The 15,784-nt window shown below is 49.8% G+C and overlaps 1 pseudogene; it reads right to left on the minus strand.

Annotated features, from left to right (window-relative positions):
• Positions 1 to 7,032: 7,032 nt before the first annotated feature.
• On the minus strand, positions 7,033 to 8,048 carry LOC114213256 (glyceraldehyde-3-phosphate dehydrogenase pseudogene; annotated as a pseudogene).
• Positions 8,049 to 15,784: the final 7,736 nt, after the last annotated feature.

The following is a 15,784-nucleotide window of genomic DNA, read 5'->3' on the forward strand; positions in this document are numbered from 1 at the left end:
TCGTTCCATTTTACAGATGGGGAAACTGAGGCTCTAGGGTGGCTTGCCCAGGGTTACATAGCTAGTGGCCAACAGCTGGGACTAGAAGCCGAGCATCTGGACCCTTCCCTGGCTCTTGCTGTCTCTGAGGAAGTATTTTCTGCATAAATGAGCAAGTGTGCCTGCCATGCTTATATCTTGATAAGCCCGCGACACCTCCCCAGCTTCTCACTTCTGCTGAGTTTCCATGTGTCTTTGTTTTTGCAGATAAGCTAGTCAAGAGGGTGATATTAATTTATTCGCATGTATGTGTGTGGATATACTTCTGGAAAAATATGTCACTTACAGGTTTGTATCATTATGAAAAGACAATCATCTGTATGAGTCTTGAAAAGAGTCTTCCAAACCCCTGATGATCTTGCAAGAGAAGGGGGCAGGTCCTCTGTTCCTTCTTGGTGGCCTACCCTCATGGGATTTGTGATGGTTGGAGGGCTGTTTTGTTTTGTTTTGTTTTGTTTAGAGAGGTGGGGGAGGAACAGAGGCAGAGGGAGAGAGAGAATCTTAAGCAGGCTCCACGCTCGGTGCAGAGCTCGACGTGGGGCTCAGTCTCACAACCCTGAGATCATGACCTGAGCCGAAGTCAAGAGTCAGGTGCTTAACTGACTGAGCCACCCAGGTGCCCCTGACTGTTGGGGTTTATGTCAAAAGGAGACTCCCACTCAGTGAGATCCGGTGGCTCGTGAGATAGGTACGTTTTCAGGTTGGGAGTGGTGCATCTGATGAGGGCTCCGGGGACCTTTGTGGAGGTCATAGAGTGAATGCTGTTTCAGATTCTGACCTTGGGCCATACAAAAGGACTTCTTTGCCTGACGTCACGTGGTCCTTATAACCCTCACTTCGTCTTAGTGGTGACAACAACAGCAAACACACGGCAACTACTAGGTGCCAGGCACTGGTTTAAGTGCTTCCCGTGGATTGTCTCCTTCAATTCTCTTACGTGTGATGCAGCTGCTTTTATAATCCCCATTTCACAGATGAGGAATCTGCAGTGTGGACGGAGGCTAAGTAATGCGCCCACAGTTCCACAGCTAGGAAGCGGACGAGCTGGGGTTCGAACCCAGGCAGTTTGACTTCTTATCCGTCTGTGCTCTTCTGCCTCTCCCAGGCAGTCCCCACTTCTTCCAGATGCCCCCGGATGGTGAATGTCAAGAGAGCCCCTGACTAGACAGGGGTGACCTGGCTTCCTTCCCCTCCCGAGCCTTGGACTCCCGGGGCCCACTTAACTCTGCAGCCTTGCCCAGTCTGTGAGGTAGGTTAGTTGTTGGGTAGAAAACAGCCCAGCTGGCTCTTGCTGGTCAGGGTTGGCCAATTTGAGCTGGGCAGTGTCGTTCCTGGGTCGGTAAAGAGGCAGAACACAAAGAGTCGACTGTTCCTGCCCCAGTTTTATTTCTGATCTAGCCCAGCTGGCACCATCGAACCCCCTCCTTGGCCAGGCTGATTGCGGATCTTCCTTCTGTTGGGGCTACAAGTGATTGGATCAAACCCCAGGACTGCATTTTGTCCCTGGTGGAGCTTGGAGCCCTGGATTCCTCCACGCCTTTTCATGGGACTGCTCAGAAGTGGGGGTCTGGACAACAGTCCCAGCGGACCCTCCTCCTGGCCCCCGTCGGTGAGGGAGGAAACCTTCCAGATGATGCAGCCCAGCCACCACCGTGTGTCTGCAACCTCACCCGAGACCCGGAGTGAGAACCGCGCACGTGAGCCTACTCAGTTTTAAGTCATTAAGTTTTGGGGTGATTCGTTACCCGGCAATAGGTAATCAGGAGAGCAACATGGATGGATAGATAGTGACAGTCTTTAGTGCTGATGGGCTTCTCAGTTCTTTCTTTTTTTGTTTTTTAAGATTTTATTCATTTATTTGAGAGAGAGAGAGAGTGCATAAGCAGGGGGAGCAGCAGAGGGAGAGGGAGAAGCAGGCTCCCCCCTGAGAAGGGAGCCCAACACGGGGCTCAATCCTGGGATAATGACCTGAGCCAAAGGCAGACACTTTACCGACTGAGCCGCCAAGGGGCTTCTCAGTTCTAATACACGTTCTCAGCCATCCCTCCCACACTGTCACTTCATATAACCTCTATTCCCACTGGACTGCCCTGCTCGCTGCCCCAGGACCACTGTCCCTTCTGTGACCAGTCCCTTGTCTTGGCAGTCTCCTGACCTGAAGAGCCCCCAGTCCACTGTCTGCCCCCCACCTCCTCCCCATCTCTCATGGCCTTCCCCGACACACGCTGTGTCATTTCATAGTGTTCCAATGTCTTGTCTGTGTGTGTCTCACCTACTTGACTAGTCCCCTTGAGGGCAGGGGCCGGCTCGTGCCTCGGGGACCTCTGTACCCTCTGTGAGCCATCACGAGCGCTGGATCGCAACAGACTGACTCGATGAAGGGACGCTGAGGGTTACGGCCACGGGGTGTCCTCCAGCTCTCTGTGGGTCTGCGATGAGACATCTTCCGGGAGATTGGGCAGAGTGAGCTCTCCGGGCAGCCATTCAGGAGCAGCCTCTTGGGCTGCAGAAGAGGCTGTGTGTGTGGCGATGAATCATGCAGATTTGAAGGGATGGCTGAAGGCCCTTCTGGAACTGCAGACCTGCTCTCTGGACAGGGAGATCAGGGGTCACAGGCACCTCTGGGTTCTGGGAAGAGGATGTGGGGAAGAAGGGAAAAGGGAAGATCACTCTATGTCCATGATGATAAAAGGTATTGAAGGCCCACTGAGATCAGTCTCTCTGCTGGGTACATCACACCTCACTTAAGGCTCCTTTATACATCCGTAACTTCGGGCAAGTTCTGTAACTTCTCTAGGTCATGGTTTCGTCGAGTGTGAAATGGGGATAATAGTACCTCTGTCTAAGTGGGCTTGAGGAGTAAGTAAGCTGGTTTACTAGCACAGCGCCTGGCACAGGGGAAGCGCTCAGTGTTAGTTTGTATGATTGACAGAGAACTCACTTGGAAAGGCATCCCGGAGTGCAGGGTTTCTGGAGGGTTGCCAATCCCTCAACATTACCGTCTATCCCAGTGGAAGAGCCAGTTGGCTGGGCACAGGTGCGAGGGTCACAGGGGCGTGGGAGTAGAAGGGGCTTCCCCCTGAGCTGCAACAAGCTGCTCAGGTTTAGGGGTGGCCCTAAACTCACAGGGCTGGGGGTCTCACTCACTGTGTGTCTCACTCACTGCTGTTTCCCCGATGCCTAGAACAGGGCCTGGCACATAGTAGGTGCTCAACAGGTATTTGCGGAATGAAGGCGAGAATAAACCTATGGCTCTGCATTTTGTTTAATGCCATCTGGATCTCAGGATTAGTGATCACGGAGGAAGCCTGATGGTCCAGCAAATATCCCCTGACCCTATTTTGTGCCCCTCCCCGGGTTGGGGGCTAGAGATTCAGGGGTGAGTCAGGCACAGCCCAGTCCTTGCAGAGTCCTGGCTGCATCTCTAATGTGGTGAACCGTGTGTCTTGATGGGGCTTGTACCATGGCAGTGGGAAAGGGCAGGAGTGAGTGGTTGATTCCGCCCAAATTCTCTCTTGGGCAGTGGACCTTTCCCCTTCTCCCCCTCCCTCCTTTCCCCCACTCCCTGGGGCCGTTCCCCACCGTCTGGATGGCTCAGACGCACTCCCCAGTGCCGACACACCCATACTGCACCAGCGCCTGCTCCCGGGGGCGGGGTTCTGTGACTCCCTAGGCCCCTTCCCATGTGCTTTATACGTGCACTACTCCACCCAGCCTCACAACACCCCTGCTGTCGCCCTCGTTTTATGGAAGAGAAAACTGGGGCACGGAGTGGCGAGGAAGTCACGTGGGGCCACACAGTCATTATCTGCATCTAAGACACCAGGCTCCAGGAGCTCAGCCCCTAACCCCGCACTGCCTCATGGCCACACTTAATTAATTAATTGCAGACCCATCCTGTGTCCCCAGGTCTTGGTATGGAATAGATACAGGGTCAGTGAGTGCCTGGGGCCAGCAGGGGACCTGCAGGCTTAGCTGGCAGGAGGCTCAGGGGGCTCTGATGGTCTTTGCCTCTCTCTCCTGGTTCCCGCCCCCACGCCCACGCTAGGCATCTGTGAGGCTGGCTCAGCCTCCAAGGGGTCAGAGCTCCTTCTCCCTCCCTACAGAAGAAGCAAAGGAGGGCAAGGGGTTGCACTCACTCTCTCCCTCAAGAAGCCCCCCCGCCCCCACCGCCTCTCCTCCACATCTGTGCTCCTGCCAACCTACCGTGCAAGTGCACTCAAACGGAAAGGGAAGGTCCCCTTTGCAGAGCTGGTTGCAGTCTTCTGAATACGGCAAGCTTGGGGATCTCGATGCCAGCGAGCTGGGCTCATCAGTGGCGAGGCTGTGCCTGCCCAGCGCCATGGGGTGGGGCCTGGAAGAGCTGGGAGAAAGGGGGCTGAGCCAGAGGGTGATCCTTCACTCTCTCTGGCCCCTCATGGTCAGGGACACTCCAGAGGCCTGGCTTTGGACAATGTTGGGATGGGCCCAGGTAAGCCTGGGAACTTTTCTTCCCCAGGGACAATCAGTTCATTATAACATAATAACTCTAACTACATAATAATTATAACCACATCATACTAACCATATGCTATAATAGGAAATAAAAGTTACAATAATATAAACTCTCTATTATTATGGGGAAATGAATTGGACATAAAGAAAATAGGAGTCATTTGCCCTCAGGGGCATTTTCTAATTGTATCTCCCACCTCTCATTTTTAGGGGGGAAACTGAGGCTCAGAGAGGAGTAACTGACCCAGAGTCTCACAGCTAGTTAGTGAGAATCCCGAACTAGGATTCAGGACTCCTGACTCCCGGCTTCTATCCCCACCACCTGGCAGAGCTCATAAATTAGGTGGGGAGAAAGGGCAACTCTGGTGGGGGGGGGGTCGCACTGATGTAGAGAAGCAGAAGTCATGGGGGGGGACAACAGGCGAACAATGAACATCACAGAGCCTCTTCTTTCCCGTGTGGGTCTTTTCATTTCATTTCATTTCATTTCATTCTTTCTTTCTTTCTTTTAAGATTTTATTGGTTTATTTTAGAGATTGGGAGAGAGAGAGAGTACAAGCGGGCAGAGGGAGAGGGACAAGCAGACTCTGGGCTGAGTGTGGAGCCTGATGCGGGGCTCCATGTCACAACCCTGAGATCACGACCTGAGCCGAAATCAAGAGTCAGACGCTTAACCGATTGAGCTACCCAGGCACCCATCCCCCCACCCTTGCGGGTCTTTGTAACGGTGACTGCTCCCTTTCATTGAGCCCTTACTAAGTGCCAGGCCCTTTAACACATCATCTCATTTAATCCACATTCAATTGTCTGCTTTTTTTTTTTTTTTTTTTTTGGCCAGTGATGACACTGAGGCTTGAAGTCATTCAGATCGCTCATGGGAACCCAGTTCCAGATCCAGAGACCACATCTAGTGCCCCCAAGAGGACAGGACACGGGTCTCCTCCTCCCCACAGTCCGCTCAGTGCCCTGGCCAGGTTCCAACTTGCAGAGATGCGTGCTGGCTGTCGGGGCGAGCGGGCGGTGTCGGGGATAGAGGTCACGTGATGCGGCGGGCAGCTGTCAGGGCCCAGCTGTTGGTCGTCGGAGACCCTGTGCAGGTGCAGCCCTCCCGCCGCTGAGCGGAGCTGCAGGCACTCTGACAGCCCCAGGGCAGGCCTCTCAGCTCATTGGAAAATATATTATTTGTCGGCAACAAAGTGCGGCCAAAAGAGCAAGGATTGAACCAAATGTAAATCCCCACTTCCCCTCAGGCTGACTGGGTGATTTTGGGGCATTTATATAACCTTTCTGAGCCCTCATTACCTTATCTGGAGAATGGAGATCCTAATACCCACTGTGCAGGGCTTTCAGGATGATGGGTAATCAAAACTTCTGATCATTTGAGCACTTACCATATACCAGACACTATTCTGAGCTCAGGATGTGGATCAGCTCACATCATCATCGCAACAATCCCATGAGGCACTATTATTGTTCCCATTTTACAGATGAGTAAACTAAGGCAGCCCACAAAAATTTGCGTGATATGGTCCGTGCCATAAAGGCTGTTAGATAATTTTAATATTCACCACTGAGAAAGTTAAATTGAGTTGCTCCTGGTCACGCAGCTGGTATGGGGTGGAGGAGGGATTTGAGCCCAGATCGTCTGGCTCTAGAAACGTAGTTTGGAAACTATACATCTTACTTTAGTTCTAAAGCACCTGGCACTTATTTTCGAGTGCCTGGCGGACTGTAACCTAGGGCCACAATCTTGGGTGAGTGGAGAATAAAGAGGCCTCTCAGGAATTGCTGAGCTGAATTATATGAATCCTGGCTTTGTTTAAATTTTGGTATATTGTTCACGGGTTATTTTTACATTAAGTTTGATTAAAAAATACGTTAATATAGAGTTCATCCTGGCTACTGAGTTGTGTGGTACCCCCTTAAATTTTGCCCCAACGTGGGTGTCTCGCTTGTCTCATCCTTGTCCCAACCCTGCTTGACCTGCCCACCCAGCCCAGTAAAAAAAAAAAATCTCCCAGGGCAGCAGAAGCAGGGCATGGAAAGACTCTTCCAAGACTAATTGGTTTCCAAGGCAAGGATTCATTTGTATGAGCCGTGCCAACTGGTCCAGAGGGTGGGGCAATATTTTCGCAGGCAGCACCGGTGGGTTCTCTGCACAAAGGTGATCTCTGCTATGGGGGTGGAGGGGCAGGTAGATGGCTCCTCTTCCAACTTCCCAGAGAAAAATTACTGCAGGAGCCTGAGAAAAGGAGGAGCGCTGGCGCACACACACAGAGCCAAGTCCTACGTTGTGAAATATCAGTGCTCATTCTGTGACTGAAGCTTCTCTCTCTCTCTCTTTTTTTTTTTTGGTTGGGTACAGTATACTTTATTGATGGTACATGACAAGGTAGGGCTCCCCAAGCCCCTCCCCTTCTTCAGGGGCTCTGGGATGGAAACAGTGGAGGTCGAGAGATTCTTAGTGTTTTGGGGGATAAGTTGGGGCAGGGACTCCCCAGCAGCCGAGGGCCTTTCTCTTCCTCTTGCTCTCACTGGGGCTGGTGGTCCAGGGAGCTCTTACTCCTTGGAGGCCATGTGGACCATAAGGTCCACCACCTGGTTGCTGTAGCCAAATTCATTGTCATACCAGGAAATGAGCTTGACAAAGTGGTTGTTGAGAGCAATGCCAGCCCCGGCATCGAAGGTGGAGGAGTGGGTGTCACTGTTAAAGTCGCAAGAGACGATCTGGTCCTCAGTGTACCCCAGGATGTCATCTTATTTGGCAGCTTTCTCCAGGAGGCAGGTCAGATCCACAACGGACATGTTGGGGGTGGGGACACGGAAGGCCATGCCAGTGAGCTTCCCGTTCAGCTCAGGGATGACCTTGCCCACAGCCTTGGCAGCGCCAGTGGAAGCAGGGATGATGTTCTGGGAAGCCCGTGGCTGTCACGCCACAGCTTCCTAGAGGGGCTGTCCATGGTCTCCTGGGTGGCCGTGATGGCATGGATGGTGGTCATGAATCCCTTCACGATGCTGAGGTTGTCATGGATGACCTTGGCCAGAGGAGCCAAGCAGTTGGTGGTGCAGGAGGCATTGCTGACAATCTTGAGGGAGTTGTCATACTTCTCATGGTTCACACCCATCACAAACATGGGGGCATCAGCAGAAGGAGCAGAGATGATGACCCTCTTGGCCCTGCCCTTCAAGTGAGCCCCAGCCTTCTCCATGGTGGTGAAGACCCCAGTGGACTCCACAACATACTCAGCACCAGCATCACCCCATTTGATGTTGGCGGGATCTCGCTCCTGGAAGATGGAGATGGACTTTCCATTGATGACAAGCTTCCCCTTCTCAGCCTTGACTGTGCCGTGGAATTTGTCATGGGTGGAATCATACTGGAACATGTAGACCATGTAGTTGAGGTCAATGAAGGGGTCATTGATGGTGACAATATCCACTTTGCCAGAGCTAAAAGCAGCCCTGGTGACCAGGCGCCCAATACGGCCAAATCCGTTCACTCCGACCGTCACCATCGTGTCTCGGGGACATGGCTGGCACTGTACCAGAAGATGCAGCTGTCTGTCGAACGGGGAGGAGCAGAGAGCCGAAGCTCTCTTAATTGAGAGGCTGGCGTGGAACTTGTCTGCTCACCCCCTTTCAGCTCCTTCGTTCCCAAACGGCTCACACTGCCATTATGTAAATTATTTAAGCATGTAGCCAATGGAATGGAAGTTCAAAAAGTGAGTTGTGATTTATGCAGAAACGAAGTGAAATGCTTGGAAGAGACTGGATAACCGTGACCTTAAGAAATCACTATGGGATTATGTGTCTGAGAGAAAGCTGAAAGCCTGGGAAGGAAGGTGGTAAAAATCTGGAAGGGCTCATGCAGACTGCTTCGTGAGTGTCTCAAAGTCATTGTGCTATTTTCAAGAAATGGAATTATGGGTGATATACGACGACAGTGGTTTATAGAAGACAGAAAGTGAAGAACCCAAAGGATTGGCGAACACATCTATTTACAAGTTTTAAATTAAAATGCTTAAAGAATATGTGTGATTTGTAATAATTTCTCTCTAGCCAACTTTTCACTTACGCAGTCCCACTCACGTCAGATAAGAGAGATTTTCCTATATTTGTTTATGTCGATGTCATCCTCCATATATCCTTTGGGAGTCCCACCACTGATAGGTCCTAGTAATTTGTGTCTGTGCCGCACCCAGCATTTTCGTGTCTCGATATCACTGTAATTATTTCATGGCAAGGAAACATTTACTTGCATTGGTTAATATCAGTTGGCCTGTAGTTGAGAAGTCATTTGCGTGAACAGCACTGATTGGTTCCTTAAAGCAAGGAATATTTGCATAGGTGGCGTGAATGGTTCATAGGCTAACAGTACATTTGTAAGCCAGCGCGTGGTTAATCACCAGGGTAAGACTCTCCTTGTGAATTTGTGCTTTATGAGGAGTGGAGTAGGGCAGTTCCTTATCCAAACTGGAGAAGGCACCTCTCCCTCCAGCTCCAAGGTTCACCGAGGCCACAGAAATGTATTTTATTAGTGAATTTTCCTGATCTTTGCCAGTGCCATAGACCCCATGGTGGGGGGCAAAGGGATGATGTGAGGTAGGTAAGTGCAGGGAGGGGAGAAGTGGAGTGTGGGTTTACTTACCTTCCGGGGCCAGCTGTTGGGCTTCCCACCTTCACTTCCAACCACCCCGGGGCAGCTGGGACCCCTAAGTGGGGAGCCCAGCTGAGAATTCTGAAAAGAGAACGGGTTTTGGGTCCAGGAAGTAGTGACCCCATTTAAACAATATAACTACACTTGCTGCATTCCCAAACCCCAAAGAAAGAAAAATCCTTGTTCTGGAAGAATCCCAAGAAGTCAGTGTCCTGCCCTTTGCTCTACTTCTTTGGAACTTCCATCCAGCTTTCTTAAACCATAGGACTGAGTCCAGTGTGGGCAGGGAGGGCCCCAACCCACCGGGGGACTGGGAAAGTGCCTCTGGGTGACAGGGCTCACCTCCAGACACCAATGCAGACAGCAGTAGGGCCCTGATCACCGTGTGTCTGTAGGAGTTCTGTAAGTGTGGCTCTACTTCAGGCCCTGGCTTTATGAAGTTGGCTTACAGGCCAGAGATATACTAGGAATACAGAAGATGGGGATTTTTCTCAAAGCCAAGTGGAACAAAGGGCCTGTGTGCAAATACTTTTTTCCATTTCTCTTCCCACCTGTCACCCTGGAAATACTTTGAAAAAGATGCCAAAGGTGGATATTGAAATATGGGTTCTATTTGCTTTCAAGAGATTATGTTATGTGTTAAAGAAAGAAGGAAAATATTGGTTGTCAGTCCTCGGAGTTGTGTTTTCAAAGGAAAGATCATGTTGGCATGCTGAATGCCCCCAGTAGGGCTGGCATTTCCGGCCAGGGGACATCTGGCACTGTCTGGAGACATTCTCCGTTGTCATGGTAGGGCCTGGGGCACTACCGGCATTTAGTGGGTAGAGATGAGAGGGGCCGCAATATCCCACAATGCACAGGGCAGCCCCTCACAAGGAATTATCCTGCCCCCAATGTCAATGGTGCCGAGGTTGAGGAGTCTGTTCTAGGCTGTACCATGGCTTGCCGTGTAACCTTGTATGAGTCATATACGTCTCTAGGCCTGGGGTCTGCCCATCAGTGAAACAGGGAGAGAAACGTTGCAACATTGTGGTGAGGATTGGAAAAACACAGGGAATGTACTTACACGAGAGGAGCACAAGATAGATCTGCACAATTGGGGTTTGGCAGCACCAGCCATGGGGTGAAAGAGAGCGTACTAGCAGAGGAGGGCTTGGTTGGGATGGATCAAGGTGTGTTTTATTGTCTGCTCCCAAGACAACAGCAATTTGCACCTTCTCTGATAACTTCATCTTCCAAATGGGGTCAAAGCAGGACCTTCTTAGAAAGGGGGTTGAAAATGGTGTTGGGAAAATTGGACAGCCACATGCAGAAGAATGAAACTGGACCATTTCCTTACACCACACACAACAATAGACTCCAAATGGTTGAAAGACCTAAACATGAGACAGGAGTCCATCAAAATCCTAAAGGACAACACAGGTAGCAACCTCTTCGACCTCAGCCGCAGCAACTTCTTCCTAGAAACATCGCCAAAGGCAAGGGAAGCAAGGGCAAAAATGAACTATTGAGATTTCATCAAGATGAAAAGCTTTTGCACAGCAAAAGAAACAGTCCACAAAACCAAAAGACAACCGACAGAATGGGAGAAAATATTTGCAAATGACATATCAGATAAAGGGCTAGGATCCAAAATCTATAAAGAACTTATCAAACTCAACACCCAAAGAACAAAGAATCCAATCAAGAAATGGGCAGAAGACATGAACAGACATTTTTCCAAAGAAGACATCCAAATGGCCAACAGACACATGAAAAAGTGCTCAACATCGCTCGGCATCAGGGAAATCCAAATCAAAACCTCAATGAGATACCACCTCACACCAGTCAGAATGGCTAAAATTAACAAGTCAGGAAACGACAGATGTTGGCAGGGATGCGGAGAAAGGGAAACCCTCCTACACTGTTGGTGGGAATGCAAGCTGGTGCAGCCACTCTGGAAAACAGTATGGAGGTTCCTCAAACAGTTGAAAATAGAGCTACCCTACGATCCAGCAATTGCACTACTGGGTATTTACCACAAAGATACAAATGTAGGGATCCGAAGGGGTACGTGCACCCCAATGTTTATAGCAGCAAAGTCCACAATAGCCAAACTGTGGAAAGAGCCAAGATGTCCATCGACAGATGAATGGATAAAGAAAATGTGGTATATGTACACCATGGAATGTTATGCAGCCATCAAAAGGAATGAGATCTTGCCATTTGCAATGACGTGGATGGAACGGGAGGGTGTTATGCTGAGTGAAGTAAGTCAATCAGAGAAAGACATGTATCATATGACCTCACTGATATGAGGAATTCTTAATCTCAGGAAACAAACTGAGGGTTGCTGGAGTGGTGGGGGGTGGGAGGGAGGGGGTGGCTGAGTGATAGACATTGGGTAGGGTATGTGCTATGGTGAATTGTGCAAGACTGTTGAATCACAGATCTGTACTTCTGAAACAAATCATGCAACATATGTTAAGAAAAAAGAAAAAGAAGAAGATAGCAGGAGGGGAAGAATGAAGGGGAGTAAGTCGGAGGGGGAGACGGACCATGAGAGACGATGGACTCTGAAAAACAAACAGGGTTCTAGAGGGGAGGGGGGTGGGGGGATGGGTTAGCCTGGTGATGGGTATTAAAGAGGGCACATTCTGCGTGGAGCACTGGGTGTTATGCACAAACAATGAATCATGGAACACTACACCAAAACAAATTATGTAATATATGGTGATTAACATAACAATAAAAAAGTAAAAAAAAACTAATGATGTAATGTATGGTGATTAACATAACAATAAAAATTGAAAAAAAAGAAAAAAAAGAAAGGGGGTTGACACTTGCCAAACACCACATATATGTCAGATGTATTTGCATGTCTTATTTAAGCTTTACCAAACCCTGCAAGAGGGTTCCATATATTAGATGAGGAAGCTGAGGTTCAGAGAGGTAAAGTGGCTTGCCCAGGATCACACAGCTTCTAAGGTAGAACAGGAATGCCAACCTAGGTTGATCTGTTTTCAAAGTCCCTTCTCTTGATGCCACTGGTGCTGGCCTTCTGAATCTCATCCTGCAAGAAGCCCCTTGTCTTTGGTGGGGGAAGGATGGAGAAGATGAAGCATTTCCTCACTCTTCCTTAGACTCTCAGGCTCCTTGCTTGTGGTCAGAGCCCAGTGCCAGGCAGGCCAGGCTTTGGGGAGAGAGCCCTCCTCTGTGACCATAGCCGGAAAGGCAGAGAAGAAAGTGGACGTCAGCAGTTAAGACCTGGGCTCAAGTCCTCACTGAGTCGGATTTGAACGTTCTACCTTGGACAGTTCACTCATCTTATGGGCCTGAATTTCCCCAGTCACCATCTGGGTCCTGTCACAGGTGTGAGACCCCTTGACCCCCTGAGCTCAGGATTGACCTCCTAAGCTCAGAAAAGTCCTAGAAGCTTTGGCCTGTCCATGTCATCTTTTAGACACTAACTAATGAATTGCAGGAACAGGAAAAGAAACATTTGGGGACCACGCCTGCCCAGATGAATCAGAAATTCTCCGACAATTACCTCAGCTTCGTTAGAACGTTAAAACCCCCTCTGAATATTCATCTCAAGCCCTAACAAAAGGAGACTGCTGGGGCTTTGGAAGCTAGTCCCCAGTGACCTCCTTGTTTGTACAAATAAAGTGACCTCTGCCTGGTGTAGACTCAGTCTCTAGTGCACCACGGAATGGGCCCACTTTGGTCCAGCAACAGCCCCGACTGCAGGATTGCCATAGTCTGAGAAAACTGGTGTGAAGAGTTTTGTCATCACCCAAGGGTCACTTGAAGGTGAGGGAGGCTGGGGTGCAGAATCTGGTTGGACTGGAAATCAGAACACCGGGGTTCTAGTTGCGACGCTACCCCTAAGTCCTCCTAACAGTTTGGGCTCTTTTTTTTTTTTTTTTAAGATTTTATCTTATTTATTTGAGAGAGGGAGTGAGAGAGCACAAGAGGGGGTAGGGTCAGAGGGAGGAGCAGACTCCCTGCTAAGCAGGGAGCCCGATATGGGACTCAATCCCGGGACTCTGGGATCATGATCTGAGCTGAAGGCCGTCACCTAACCAACTGAGCCACACAGGCACCCCAGTTTGGGTTCTTGATTATAGTCAGCTGCAGTCACTACCACAACAAACTATTTCTAAAGTGTTCTATTTATCTCAAAAATTAATGTGAATTTGGTATTCTGCTCCATGTAGCTGTGTTTACTATAAAAATAAGTTTGTCCTGTATGAGGTCACTGAACAAATACCGGTATGGCATATGTCATGGGCTTGCTGTGTGACCTTGGGTAAGTCACACAGTCTCTCCGGTCTGGGGTTGCCCATCTATAAAACACAGAGAGGGATATATGGCCAGTCTGTTTCACCACGTTGCTGAGAGGAGTTAAAGGTGATAGAAAACTTCATCAAACAAGCTGAAGCCGGTCATTGATTGGGCCACAAAATGGAAACGTCCAGGAACATGTTAGCTTCAGGCAAAGCTGGATCCAGGACTCTGCTCCTCTCCATCTTGGGGCTCTGTCTTCCACAGTGAGGGGCCACTCTCAGGCTCTATTGAATGGACGGTAGCAGCTCCAGGGACAAGATGGCTACAGAATCTCTGGCCCAGGGTTTCTCAACTGTGGCACTATTTTGGGCAAGGATTCTTTGTTATCAGGGCCGTCCTGTGTACCGTAGGACGTTTGGCAGCATCCTTGGCCTCCAGCCGCTAGATGCCAGGAGCCCCTTCCCCCAAGTTATGGCAACCAGAAATCTCTCCACACATTGCCAAATATACCCTGGGGAGTAAAATCACCCTTTCTTCTTCTTTTTCCCCACTTTGCCCTTGTAGTCTCACACCGGCTCATCCTCAAACCCGATAGAGGGGTGGGTGAAAGCCTTCTCGTAGGACTCCCACAGGAGTCCTGTGATGCTCTGATTGGACCTGCCTCAGGTCACGTGTCCACCCCTGAACCAGTTGTTGTGCGGGAGAGGGGATGCAATGCGTTGATTGGCCAGGGCTGGAGCACAAGTCCCGCCCCTACATCTGAGCATAAGGCTCCACCCAGACCATGGGGAGGAGATGGAGCGGGGTCAGGGGTGGGCCGAAACAAAACTCCAGGCTTCCTGAGAGGGAATGAAAGTTAGGCCGGCAGAGAGCAAGTGACCCCACAGCCCATTCTCCCCTCTGGGCCTTAGTTCCTTATTTATATGTTGTTGGACAACAAGGCAATCTGGAAACTTCTGAGCTGGGCTGCTCCCTTGAGGTCTCCGAGCCGGCGGGGAGATGCAGAGGTGCACTTCTCAAGGGGTTTATGACTCATTCAAAAGGATTCCTCTGAGAAGCCGTATCGTTCGGTGGTTAGGGGCTTGGGTTTACACTCCTTGTGCTTTTGTGTCCTGGCCAGGGTTCCCCCTTCTTCTTGGTTCTTTATACTCAAGGGTGGTCAATGTATCCTTCAAAAGGTACTTACAGGACTTACCTTAAGCCCATGGTTTGGATCCTTGCTCCTCAGAGAGGGTGGTCTGGACCAGCGGCAGCAGCATAGTTTAGGATCTGGTTAGGATCTGGTTAGAAATGCAGACCCTCCCACCCAGACCTGCCTATTCAGCATCTGCCGTTTATTTAATAAAATACCCAGGGGGTTCTTTTGCATGTTGAAAAATGGGAAGAACCGGGTTAAGGCAGGTAAATGTGTACTAAAATGTTCACTCTTTCAGATTTTATTATTTATTTATTATTTATTTGAGGGGGGGGGAGAGAGTGCGAGTGGGGGAAGGGGCAGAAGGAGAGGGAGAGACAGAATCTCAAGCCGACTCTGCACTTTGTGTGGAGCCTAAGGCGGGGCTCGATCTCATGACCCTGAGATCAGGACCTGAGCCGAAATCCAAGAGCCAGAGCCTTAACCCACTGGGCCAGCCAGGTGCCCCTAAAATGTTCACTCTTAAATCCTCAGACCTGCAGGCCTCAAGTATTAGAATAGCACAGCATTCTTCAAACTTTTCCTCAAAGGATCCTAGTAGATGGAGGTTGGCAAACTTTTTCTGCAAAGGACCAGATAGTAAATATTTTAGGCTCTCGGGCCATACGGTCTTGGCTGCAAGCAGTCAGCTCGCTGGTACGGCGGAAAAGCAGCCATATGGCATAGCTGCATTCCAATAAAACTTTATTTACAAAACATACTTGGTTTGCAGGCTCTAGTTTGCAGTGGAGCAATGATTTGGCGTCTGGCACTCAGCAGTCACATCACAAAAGGTCTCAGAAAGTCTTATCTCTCCTCCGGAAAGCTGAATCTGAATTTTGCAGCTTACTTCATAGCATAGCTGGGTTTAATATAATTTTTTTTCCTTCCCACCCAGTCTTCATAGGAAATTGATGCTTTGGGAAGAGACTTTGTGTTTATTCTTTGTCCTTACATCCCCCACCCTGGTCTGCCACCAAACAAACCTTCGCAGACACTGGTCACATAGGCCTGCTGGGAATGAGGCTCTGTCGCCAAAGGAATGAAAGCAAGAGGGAAGAGTTGCTCACAGGGCCCAGGTGTGAGGTCATTAATACTAATGACACTTATCACAAGCCTCCATTATTTTATTGGCTCCCGACTGGGAAGGA

This window comes from Eumetopias jubatus, unplaced genomic scaffold, assembly GCF_037043125.1.
Source record: "Eumetopias jubatus isolate StellerSeaLion01/CBP00866 unplaced genomic scaffold, mEumJub1_p1.0 scaffold_4, whole genome shotgun sequence".
Taxonomy (NCBI): Eukaryota; Metazoa; Chordata; class Mammalia; order Carnivora; family Otariidae; genus Eumetopias; species Eumetopias jubatus.